Source organism: Sebastes umbrosus, chromosome 7 (genome assembly GCF_015220745.1).
Source record: "Sebastes umbrosus isolate fSebUmb1 chromosome 7, fSebUmb1.pri, whole genome shotgun sequence".
Lineage (NCBI taxonomy): Eukaryota > Metazoa > Chordata > Actinopteri > Perciformes > Sebastidae > Sebastes > Sebastes umbrosus.
In genome coordinates, this window is record NC_051275.1 from 758270 (window position 1) to 770997 (window position 12728).

Genomic DNA, 12728 nt, shown 5'->3' on the forward strand with positions numbered 1-12728 from the left:
AGCATTAGCAATCGCACATGGCTGAGCAAGACTGTCCAACTTTGATTTCTAGAAAGTACTTGTATTGATTTGGTTTAATGTTATTCATTGAGTTTGACTGTGGTGATTTATCTGTATTTGATTTTTGGGTAACTGGCTTCGCCATATCTGATGTGTTTAGTTTATGCTTCACATAGACAAGGTCTTGCATGCAAACTAACCATCTTTTCTAACCCACTGCATATCTAACACACATAAAGATCACATACAGAAACTGTGAATTAGTTAAACATAAACATACAGCTTCAGATAATCTTAACCCCCACATCACCCCCCCTCTCTCTGTCCTTCTTGAGTACATGTGCTCAGAAGAACAAAGAGGTCATGTGATGACATGCTGACGGCCATCTTTGACTCCGCCATCTTTGATTCCGCCATCTTTGATTCTGCCATCTTTGTAGTTTTACAGTGCTCGCCATTTTGTCTGTAGGCCAAACAGACAGCCTGAGACAAGAAGCCATCTTGTCTAGAGTCACTCTCTCTCTCTCTCTCTCTCTCTCTCTCTCTCTCTCACACACACACACACACACACACACACACACACACACACACACACTGTGTTTGGTTGTTTAGTTTAGTTATTTAGTTAGATTAATATTGTGTTTTAAACCTTTATTATCTTGTAAATAAATGTTTGTGGAATATACATGCTGGTCTCTTTAATGTTGCACAAGAGTGAATAATGCCAACCTCTGCTATGTCAAGAACTCTGATATCCTTCAACCTTTACTATCTATTTTGGTTATAGTTATTAATTTAATTATTAATCAACGTTCCAAATTGATAGTTTAGCATATATAATGAGACTATATTAACGTTTTGGTCATTGGTCCCTGATTCCAGGGTGGTGCCCCGTTTATTATTAACGTTTATTGATAATTTTTATTAATATTAATAATTCTATTATTATTTATTAATTAATTTGCTAATAACCAAAACCTACTAAAGTAGAATCCCTACATGACTATCATCTGCAGACTATCATCATGTTGTTCCTAAAGGCGTCATATCTCAGAAACACGGTGAAAATATGAAACACATGTCACCTTCAGGGTCATTCTGATCATACAGTATACACCAGGGGTCACCAACGCGGTGCCCGCGGGCAACAGGTCGCCCGTAAGGACTAGATGAGTCGCGCGCTGGCCTGTTCTAAAAATAGCTCAAATAGCAGCACTTACCAGTGAGCTGCCTCTATTTTTTTTAAATTTTATTTATTTTATTTTTTTGCTATTGTTGTTTAAATCAGACTTGCATGTAACTTACAAATGACAACATATATATATAAAAACACTTAAAATTTAAAATGTTTTTTGTGTTTAATATAAATGAACTCTGACCTAGTATAGTTCAAAGGTCAGTATTGTGCGCATGACCAAAACGTAGCGTTTGTTGCGCTCATACAAACAAGCTAGCAGACGCAACGAAAATGAGGAGAAGAGTTACCCCAAAAAATGGCAGAAAAAAGAAAGAAAACATATCATTTTCACGACGAATGGGAGGTAGAGTTTTTTTTTACCACTGTGAAAGGATCCTGCGTGTGTCTCATTTGCGGGGCAACTGTGGCGATAGCAAAGCGGCACAATGTGGAGAGACATTTCACTACATGTCACACAAGCTACCATGCTAACTACCCACCGGGCAGCGCACTGCGAGCAGAAAAAGCCCGCGAGTTAAAGGCAGCTTTGTGCAAACAGCAGTCTTTTTTCACTAGACCGGTTAAAAACTCCCAAAAAGCAACCGAAGCCTCGTTTAGAGCTACGCAATTCTTGATGAAGAAAAAGAAGGCATTTACAGACGGGGAGGTTGTCAAAGAAGCAATGATGATAATTGCTAAAACTGTGCTTGAAGACGAGAAGTATGGAACCGATGTACTCTCCAGTCTCTCCAATGTTCAACTCGGGGCAACTACAATGGTAAGAAGAGTGTCGATGATGTCTGGGAACTTGGCCGACCAGCTGGACCGTGATCTGGCGAGGTGCCGGTGGTTCAGCATCCAGTGTGACGAGTCGGTGGACAGCAGCAGTACGGCTCAGCTGATGGTCTTTATCCGGATGGTGTTTGATGATTTCTCCACAAAAGAAGAACTTCTGACACTACTGCCCCTGAAGACAACTACGAGGGGAGTTGACATTTATAACGCAGTGAAGGAGTTTTTGGTGGAAAAAAAGGTGCCGCTGGAAAAGTTGGTATCAGTGACTACGGATGGGGCTCCTGCTATGATCGGCCGACACACAGGATTCGTTGCTCACTGTAAAGCTGACCCAGAGTTCCCAAACTTTCTGCAGTACCACTGCATCATACACCAGCAGGCCTTATGTGCAAAAGTGATCTGCTTTGAGCACGTAATGACTCCCGTCGTGAAGATCATAAACAGCATCCGCTCCAGAGCTAAACAGCACAGAACATTCAAGGTACTTTTGGAGGAGCTGTCAGCTGAATATGATGACCTGCTACTACACACAGAAATCCGATGGCTCAGCAGGGGACGAATTTTGCAACGTTTTTTGTCACTTTTGGGTGAAATCAAAGAGTTCATGCAGTCCAGAGGTGAGGACACCGTGCTGCTGGAGGACACTGAGTGGATACTTGACCTTGCATTTTTAACGGACATTACTGGGAAACTGAACAGTTTGAACTGTGAGCTGCAAGGCAAAGGTAAAACTGTCGCCGATATGATAAGTGCTTTAAATGCATTTAAAGCTAAGATGAACCTTTTCTCTGTGCATTTACAGAGAAAAAAAGTGCTGCACTTTCCCTCTGTGCAGATGGTGCTGAAAGACAATGCTTCTGCATCTGAGGCTTTTGACAAAGTTGCAGAAAAGTACTCTCAGGTCATAAACAGAGTTGGGCAAGAGTTTGAGAACAGGTTTTGTGACCTGGATCAGCTTGAGCCATGTGTGTCGTTCATTTCTAATCCTTTCATGAACGTGGACATATCATGTATTGCTGAGCAGTTAAGTGCAACATTCAGCCTGGATGCTGAACAGGTGGAGATTGAAATTGTAACACTGCAAAATGACCTCCACCTCAAAGCCCATCAGGCTGCACCAAACTTTTGGTGCCTTCTTGACACAGAAAAGTACAGTGGTGTATGCGCAGCAGCTATGAAGGTTGCAAGCCTGTTTGGTTCAACTTATCTTTGTGAATCAGCCTTTTCTGACATGAACTTCATCAAGAACAAACACAGAACACGCCTCACTGATGCACATCTGCAAGACTCACTCAGAGTTGCAGTGTCAAGTTACACACCAGAGTACACACACTGGTTAACAGCATGCAATGCCAGGCTTCCCACTAACTGACAAAGAAACAGATAACAGATTTGGTGTCCAGTTCAAAGTGTGACATGATTTATTTAAAAATTTGAGAGTTGATTTTTGTATTTTACATGAGTTATTATTTGTACAAACATGGTGCAAAGTAATTCATGATTTGTTAAAAAATGTTAGTGGCTAGCTAGTTAAAATGGGATATTGTGATTTCACAAGACTGTCGTAGAAGTGATCATTTTCAAATGTTTGAAAAATTTGAAAAACATGTGCACTTAGAGAAAATATAAAAATAAAGTGTTGCATATTGATATTTATCTGTTTCTATATATTTGTTGTGAGAAATCATTAACATGATCAGTGTTTTCACAAAGATAAATATCATTAATTATTAATAATAACATAGAGTTAAAGGTAAATTGAGCAAATTGGCTATTTCTGGCAATTTATTTAAGTGTGTATCAAACTGGTAGCCCTTCGCATTAATCAGTACCCAAGAAGTAGCTCTTGGTTTCAAAAAGGTTGGTGACCCCTGGTATACACTGTAGTCGTGTAGTTTCCGACAGGCGACAGCCCTTGAACGCAGCATCACCAGCTCCCGTCCAGCAGCGCCCCAGCAGGATCCAGCAGGACCCAGGACCCAGCAGGACCCAGGACCCAGCAGGACACAGCAGGACCCAGCAGGACCCAGCAGCGCCCCAGCAGGACCCAGCAGGACCCAGGACCCAGCAGGACCCAGCAGGACCCAGGACCCAGCAGGACACAGCAGGACCCAGCAGGACCCAGCAGGACCCAGGTCCCAGCAGGACCCAGCAGGACCCAGGTCCCAGCAGGACACAGCAGGACCCAGCAGGACGCAGCAGGACCCAGCAGGACCCAGCAGGACGCAGCAGGACGCAGCAGGACCCAGCAGGACCCAGCAGGACCCAGCAGGACGTATCTCAGAAACATGTTTTCATTTCATCAAGGTGAACAATAATGTAAAATGGTTTCTGTATCATCAAGCATCAGATCTAGATCAGATCAGATCTAGATCAGATCAGATCTAGTCTTTATTCTAATTCACTGTAAGTCTTAACTTTATTAATATTTGAATGGTTGTTAAGACAAAGAAACACTGATGGACAGAGAAGTCTGGAATATTTTGCCGGGTAGGAAAACATATTTCTGGTCTATAACTCAGGCATTATGTTGGCAGTCTGTCTATAGACATTGAATGGATTTATTAGGTATAGAGGAAGGACCTGATTATTAATGTTTCATTACAGAGTTCACACGATGTTCTGGAGCTGCATCTCAGACAGCAGCTCCTACTTTTGGAGAAGTGTATGTTAGTTATGTCCAATAGTTACAGTTTAAATACTTCATACTACTGACTAATATTACAGTGTTGGCTCAATTCAGGAATAAATATTATTATTTTTTCAAAACAAAGAGTTCAAATCTCTGAACAATTAGTTTGTTGTTCACAACAGATTAGAGTTTCTCATTCTGTCAAACAAATGACACGTGTTTTAGCACATGTGTGCAGAAGAGTCAGTTCAATAGTCTACAGTTTGATAATCAATAATCAATAACCATGTGCACATGTCTTGCTGATCAAAACTGATGAGTTGATTCTCAGTGAAACTGTCACACTGTTCACAACTTCTAAACATTCTGACATGGTTTGAGCCGTCACATGATGATGAGAAACACCGGAACATAAGAGTTTTACATCCTGAGGTTATTATGAGTTCACCCTGGGACTGGATATTATTCATAATCTGAAGTTCAAACCATTTCTGCGATGAAATACTGTAACATATTTCTTATTATTTTTAGGTTGCTTTGTGGATATAGGAAAATACTCCTATAGAAGTAATAAACAGTAAAAACAATAATTGCATCAGTGTTTTATTTTTAACATGTTAATCTTCCCAAATACTGAATAGGTGTTTTACAGTATGTTAAAGATAGGCAATTGTCAACTTGATGCAAAAAGCAATAAATGCTTTTAATGTTTTACAGTTCATTTTACTTGTTCAGTGGGAAAAATCCAGCCTGCTCTGGGCTTGATTAAGTGCATTGAAATCTGGCTGAATGTCTGAGGTGGATATGTGAAGGACAGCTGAGAGATGGTCATCAGTGATAGAGGATCTGTATCTGGATTTGTTGAACTTCATCACTGAGAATGTCTGTTCACATACGTAGGTAGATCCAAAGAGGACTAGAATCTTCTGAGCATGCCTCCTCATGTGTGGAAAGTTCTCCTCTTTGAGGGAAGAGTAGAAGTCAAGTAGTGAGACTGACCTAAAGTGCTCTGCCAGACCTCTGTATCAGACTGCAGGTCAATCAGTTCCATCTGAACATCACTGGGTGCATTCTCCACACTGCAGGTGAAGGGAGAAGAAACCATGTGCATTTCACTCTCAACTGTTTTAAAGTCTTGAAATCGCCTTGAAAACTCACCATGCAGTGCTTCTAACATGGATGAGTACTTGTCGAGGTGATCAGCTGATTTTGTGGCTTCCTTCAGTGTTGGCAAGTGGGTGAGAATGTTGTCCTTCATTTGGCTTGAGAGAAGCTGCAACTTTCTCATGAAAGCCTTCACTGCGCTGTACATTTCATGTACAAAAAGGCCTCTGCACTGCAGTTTGACATTTAGTTCATTCATTAGTGCCGTCACATCTACAGCAAAACCAAGGTCAGCAATCCAGTCTGCATCTGTAAGCTGTGGAATGTCCTTTCCTTTCTTCACACAGAACTCGTGAATCTCTTTTCTCAGGTCCCAGAAACTTTTCAGTACTTTGCCCGGGCTGAGCCACCTGACAGCTGTGTGGTAGCCTATGTCACAATGTTCAGTCTCGCTTTCCTCCAAAAGCGAAACAAACTCTCTGTGATTCAATGCTCTTGCCCTGATGAAGTTAACTGTTTTAGTTACAACATCAACAACATGGTTCATTTTTAACACTGACTTACACAACACTTCCTGATGTATAATACAATGCAAAAATGTCAATTTCTGCTCAGGGTTCATTTCTTTCACTTTATCCTGCATTCTCTTCAAAAGTCCAACATTTTTCCCCGTCAGATTTGGACAACTGTTGTCACACCTGCCAGCTTGTCCCATTTTAGTCCCAACTTGTCCAAACATGCATTTACCTCCGTGAATAAATCACTCCCGGTTGTTGTCCCTTTCATTGACTGCATGGCTGCCAGCTCCTCCGTGATTTTAAAGTCCGTAGATATCCCACGTATGAAAATGAGTAGCTGGGCAGTGTCACGTACATCGCAGCTCTCATCCAAAGCCAGGGAAAAATAGTCGAAGCTGACCGCTCTGTTCTTCAGCTGAAGTTCCAGATTCCCCGCGATGTCCTCAACCCTCCTCGTTACAGTCCGATGGGAGAGGGGCACGTTCTCAAAAGCTCCCTTTTTCTCCGGGCATATTAGGGCAGCAGAGTCCAGCAAACACTCCTTAATAAACTCCCCGTCAGAAAACGGTTTACTTTTTCTAGCGATTTTGTGGGATATGACATAACTTGTCTTGACAGCTGCATCTCTGGATGTGCAACGTTTAGTAAAAAGTCCTTGTTGGTTTTGCAGCTTAGCTAGCAAAGCATCCGACTCCCTTGCGCGCTCTTGTTCAGACAAGTTCTTGTATTTCTCCTCTTGTTTGGTCACGTAGTGGCGATTCAAATTGTAATCCTTGAACACGGCGACCTGTACACCACAAACTAAGCACACGGCTTTACCTTTGACTTCTGTAAATAGATATTTAGCAGTCCATGTCTTGTTGAAAACGCGGCATTCGGTATAGATTTTTCTTTTGTTGCCGTGGGCTGACATGTTGAGGGCTAGCTTAGCTTACCAGCATCACATGTAGCTGTTTACCTACGCATGTGCGTGACTACGTAAATAAAAAAACCTGTTCAAAATAAAAGCAACACAGCCGTATTGCCTGCACAGCATAAATAGGCCTATTTTTTGATTTATGTTCTAATTTACTTGACCTCACGCGGGCCAGACAGGGACAGCCAACGGGCCGGATGTGGCCCGCGGGCCGTAAAATGCCCAGGTCTGGTCTAGCTGAATGCTGTTGTGTGTCACGCTGAGCTGTTTACATTCCCATCTCAACAGTGAGCTAAAGTTTACTGCCAGAAGTCAACACTGTAGACTATAAGACTGTATACACAGCAACAGAATATGCACATTGGTGGTTACAGTTCATGTGTTTGTGTAGCAATGTGTTACATGTATTATAAAAATGCACCTTTGGTCTTTATGTAAAGTCATCCAGTGAACAACAATAACACCATGGCAATAAAAAGACATTTAAAACCTGCAGTAGAGTAAACAACAAGCTGGACCTCCTCCCAGTACAGGACACCATGTCAGAGATATTTATGGATATGTATGAATGTCTGACACATTTTGATAATTGAATGGATCATCTTGGAGGTGACGGCTGAAACGATGAAGGAAAGTGAGTCAACTCAGTAAGCAATAATGTGCAAGTGGTCATTTTAGACTATTGTATTTATTCTTTAGCACACATGCTAAAACACGTTCAATTTGCCTGACTGAATGAGAAATTATAATCGGTTGTGAACAACAAACTAATTGTTCAGAGATTTGAATTCATTGTTAGATAGATAGGTAGGTAGGTAGGGAGGTAGGTAGAGAGGTAGGAGGGAGGTAGATAGATAGATAGATAGATAGATAGGGAGGGAGGTAGGGAGGTATATAGGTAGGTAGGTAGGTGTGAGGTAGGTAGGTAGGTAGGTGGCTCACGCATCGGCCTCCACAGCCACATGAAGTGGCACTAGCGCCAACGACACTGAACCCCCTTCCCCACCACCCAACCCCCTGGAGCAATCGTCATCATCGGACACGATGGACAGCTAAGAAGGTAGGTAGGTAGGTAGGTAGATAGATAGATAGGTAGGTAGGTAGGTAGGTAGGTAGGTAGGTAGGTAGGTAGGTAGGTAGGTAGGTAGGTAGGTAGGTAGGTAGGTAGGAGGGAGGGAGGTAGATAGGTAGGTAGGTAGGTAGGTAGGTAGGTAGGTAGGTAGGAGGGAGGTAGATAGGTAGGTAGGTAGGTAGGTAGGTAGGTAGGTAGGAGGGAGGGAGGTAGATAGGTAGATAGGGAGGGAGTTAGGTAGGTAGGTAGGTAGATAGATAGTTAGGTAGGTAGGTAGGTAGGTAGGTAGGTAAGTAGGTAGGTAGGTGGGTAGGGACAGGCAGGTAGACAGACAGACAGACAGACAGATAGTCAGCAAAGTGAATCATCATCTGAAAGTGAAAAAACTGGTTGAGCCAGATGTCAAACAGCAACACCCATTTTAAACAGCCAACTGATCAAAAACAAAACGTGAATGGTCATACAGGATCTCTTCTATGGTGAGGACATGATAGAATGATCATATCTGTTCTATGGTGAGGACATATTAGAATGGTCATACAGTATCTGTTCTATGGTGGGGACATATTAGAATGGTCATATCTGTTCTATGGTGGGGACATATTAGAATGGTCATATCTGTTCTATGGTGAGGACATATTAGAATGGTCATACAGTCTCTGTTCATGGTGAGGACATATTAGAATGGTCATACAGTCTCTGTTCTATGGTGAGGACATATTAGAATGGTCATATCTGTTCTATGGTGGGGACATATTAGAATGGTCATACAGTCTCTGTTCTATGGTGAGGACATGTTAGAATGATCATATCTGTTCTATGGTGAGGACATATTAGAATGGTCATATCTGTTCTATGTTGGGGACATGTTAGAATGGTCAAAGTATCTGTTCTATGGTGAGGACATATTAGAATGGTCATACAGTCTCTGTTCTATGGTGAGGACATATTAGAATGGTCATATCTGTTCTATGGTGGGGACATGTTAGAATGGTCATAAAGTATCTGTTCTATGGTGAGGACATATTAGAATGGTCATACAGTCTCTGTTCTATGGTGAGGACATATTCGAATGGTCATATCTGTTCTATGATGGGGACATATTAGAATGGTCATACAGTCTCTGTTCTATGGTGAGGACATGTTAGAATGATCATATCTGTTCTATGGTGAGGACATATTAGAATGGTCATACAGTCTCTGTTCTATGGTGAGGACATGTTAGAATGATCATATCTGTTCTATGGTGAGGACATATTAGAATGGTCATACAGTCTCTGTTCTATGGTGGGGACATGTTAGAATGGTCATAGAGTATCTGTTCTATGGTGAGGACATATTAGAATGGTCATACAGTCTCTGTTCTATGGTGGGGACATATTAGAATGGTCATACAGTCTCGGTTCTATGGTGGGGACATATTAGAATGGTCATACAGTCTCTGTTCTATGGTGGGGACATATTAGAATGGTCATATCTGTTCTATGGTGAGGACATATTAGAATGGTCATATCTGTTCTATGGTGGGGACATATTAGAATGGTCATACAGTCTCTGTTCTACGGTGAGGACATATTAGAATGGTCATACAGTCTCTGTTCTATGGTAGGGACATATTAGAATGGTCATACAGTCTCTGTTCTATGGTGGGGACATATTAGAATGGTCATACAGTCTCGGTTCTATGGTGGGGACATATTAGAATGGTCATACAGTCTCTGTTCTATGGTGGGGACATATTAGAATGGTCATATCTGTTCTATGGTGAGGACATATTAGAATGGTCATATCTGTTCTATGGTGAGGACATATTAGAATGGTCATATCTGTTCTATGGTGAGGACATATTAGAATGGTTATATCTGTTCTATGGTTCTATGGTGAGGACATATTAGAATGGTCATATCTGTTCTATGGTGAGGACATATTAGAATGGTCATATCTGTTCTATGGTTCTATGGTGAGGACATGTTAGAATGGTCATATCTGTTCTATGGTTCTATGGTGAGGACATATTAGAATGGTCATACAGTCTCTGTTCTATGGTGAGGACATGTTAGAATGATCATATCTGTTCTATGGTGAGGACATATTAGAATGGTCATACAGTCTCTGTTCTATGGTGGGGACATGTTAGAATGGTCATAAAGTATCTGTTCTATGGTGAGGACATATTAGAATGGTCATACAGTCTCTGTTCTATGGTGAGGACATGTTAGAATGATCATATCTGTTCTATGGTGGGGACATATTAGAATGGTCATACAGTCTCTGTTCTACGGTGAGGACATATTAGAATGGTCATACAGTCTCTGTTCTATGGTAGGGACATATTAGAATGGTCATACAGTCTCTGTTCTATGGTGGGGACATATTAGAATGGTCATATCTGTTCTATGGTGGGGACATATTAGAATGGTCATATCTGTTCTATGGTGAGGACATATTAGAATGGTCATACAGTCTCTGTTCATGGTGAGGACATATTAGAATGGTCATACAGTCTCTGTTCTATGGTGAGGACATATTAGAATGGTCATATCTGTTCTATGGTGGGGACATATTAGAATGGTCATACAGTCTCTGTTCTATGGTGAGGACATGTTAGAATGATCATATCTGTTCTATGGTGAGGACATATTAGAATGGTCATATCTGTTCTATGTTGGGGACATGTTAGAATGGTCAAAGTATCTGTTCTATGGTGAGGACATATTAGAATGGTCATACAGTCTCTGTTCTATGGTGAGGACATATTAGAATGGTCATATCTGTTCTATGGTGGGGACATGTTAGAATGGTCATAAAGTATCTGTTCTATGGTGAGGACATATTAGAATGGTCATACAGTCTCTGTTCTATGGTGAGGACATATTCGAATGGTCATATCTGTTCTATGATGGGGACATATTAGAATGGTCATACAGTCTCTGTTCTATGGTGAGGACATGTTAGAATGATCATATCTGTTCTATGGTGAGGACATATTAGAATGGTCATACAGTCTCTGTTCTATGGTGAGGACATGTTAGAATGATCATATCTGTTCTATGGTGAGGACATATTAGAATGGTCATACAGTCTCTGTTCTATGGTGGGGACATGTTAGAATGGTCATAGAGTATCTGTTCTATGGTGAGGACATATTAGAATGGTCATACAGTCTCTGTTCTATGGTGGGGACATATTAGAATGGTCATACAGTCTCGGTTCTATGGTGGGGACATATTAGAATGGTCATACAGTCTCTGTTCTATGGTGGGGACATATTAGAATGGTCATATCTGTTCTATGGTGAGGACATATTAGAATGGTCATATCTGTTCTATGGTGGGGACATATTAGAATGGTCATACAGTCTCTGTTCTACGGTGAGGACATATTAGAATGGTCATACAGTCTCTGTTCTATGGTAGGGACATATTAGAATGGTCATACAGTCTCTGTTCTATGGTGGGGACATATTAGAATGGTCATACAGTCTCGGTTCTATGGTGGGGACATATTAGAATGGTCATACAGTCTCTGTTCTATGGTGGGGACATATTAGAATGGTCATATCTGTTCTATGGTGAGGACATATTAGAATGGTCATATCTGTTCTATGGTGAGGACATATTAGAATGGTCATATCTGTTCTATGGTGAGGCCATATTAGAATGGTCATATCTGTTCTATGGTGAGGACATATTAGAATGGTTATATCTGTTCTATGGTTCTATGGTGAGGACATATTAGAATGGTCATATCTGTTCTATGGTGAGGACATATTAGAATGGTCATATCTGTTCTATGGTTCTATGGTGAGGACATGTTAGAATGGTCATATCTGTTCTATGGTTCTATGGTGAGGACATATTAGAATGGTCATACAGTCTCTGTTCTATGGTGAGGACATGTTAGAATGATCATATCTGTTCTATGGTGAGGACATATTAGAATGGTCATACAGTCTCTGTTCTATGGTGGGGACATGTTAGAATGGTCATAAAGTATCTGTTCTATGGTGAGGACATATTAGAATGGTCATACAGTCTCTGTTCTATGGTGAGGACATGTTAGAATGATCATATCTGTTCTATGGTGGGGACATATTAGAATGGTCATACAGTCTCTGTTCTACGGTGAGGACATATTAGAATGGTCATACAGTCTCTGTTCTATGGTAGGGACATATTAGAATGGTCATACAGTCTCTGTTCTATGGTGGGGACATATTAGAATGGTCATACAGTCTCTGTTCTATGGTGGGGACATATTAGAATGGTCATACAGTCTCGGTTCTATGGTGGGGACATATTAGAATGGTCATACAGTCTCTGTTCTATGGTGGGGACATATTAGAATGGTCATATCTGTTCTATGGTGAGGACATATTAGAATGGTCATATCTGTTCTATGGTGAGGACATATTAGAATGGTCATATCTGTTCTATGGTGAGGACATATTAGAATGGTCATATCTGTTCTATGGTGAGGACATATTAGAATGGTCATATCTGTTCTATGGTTCT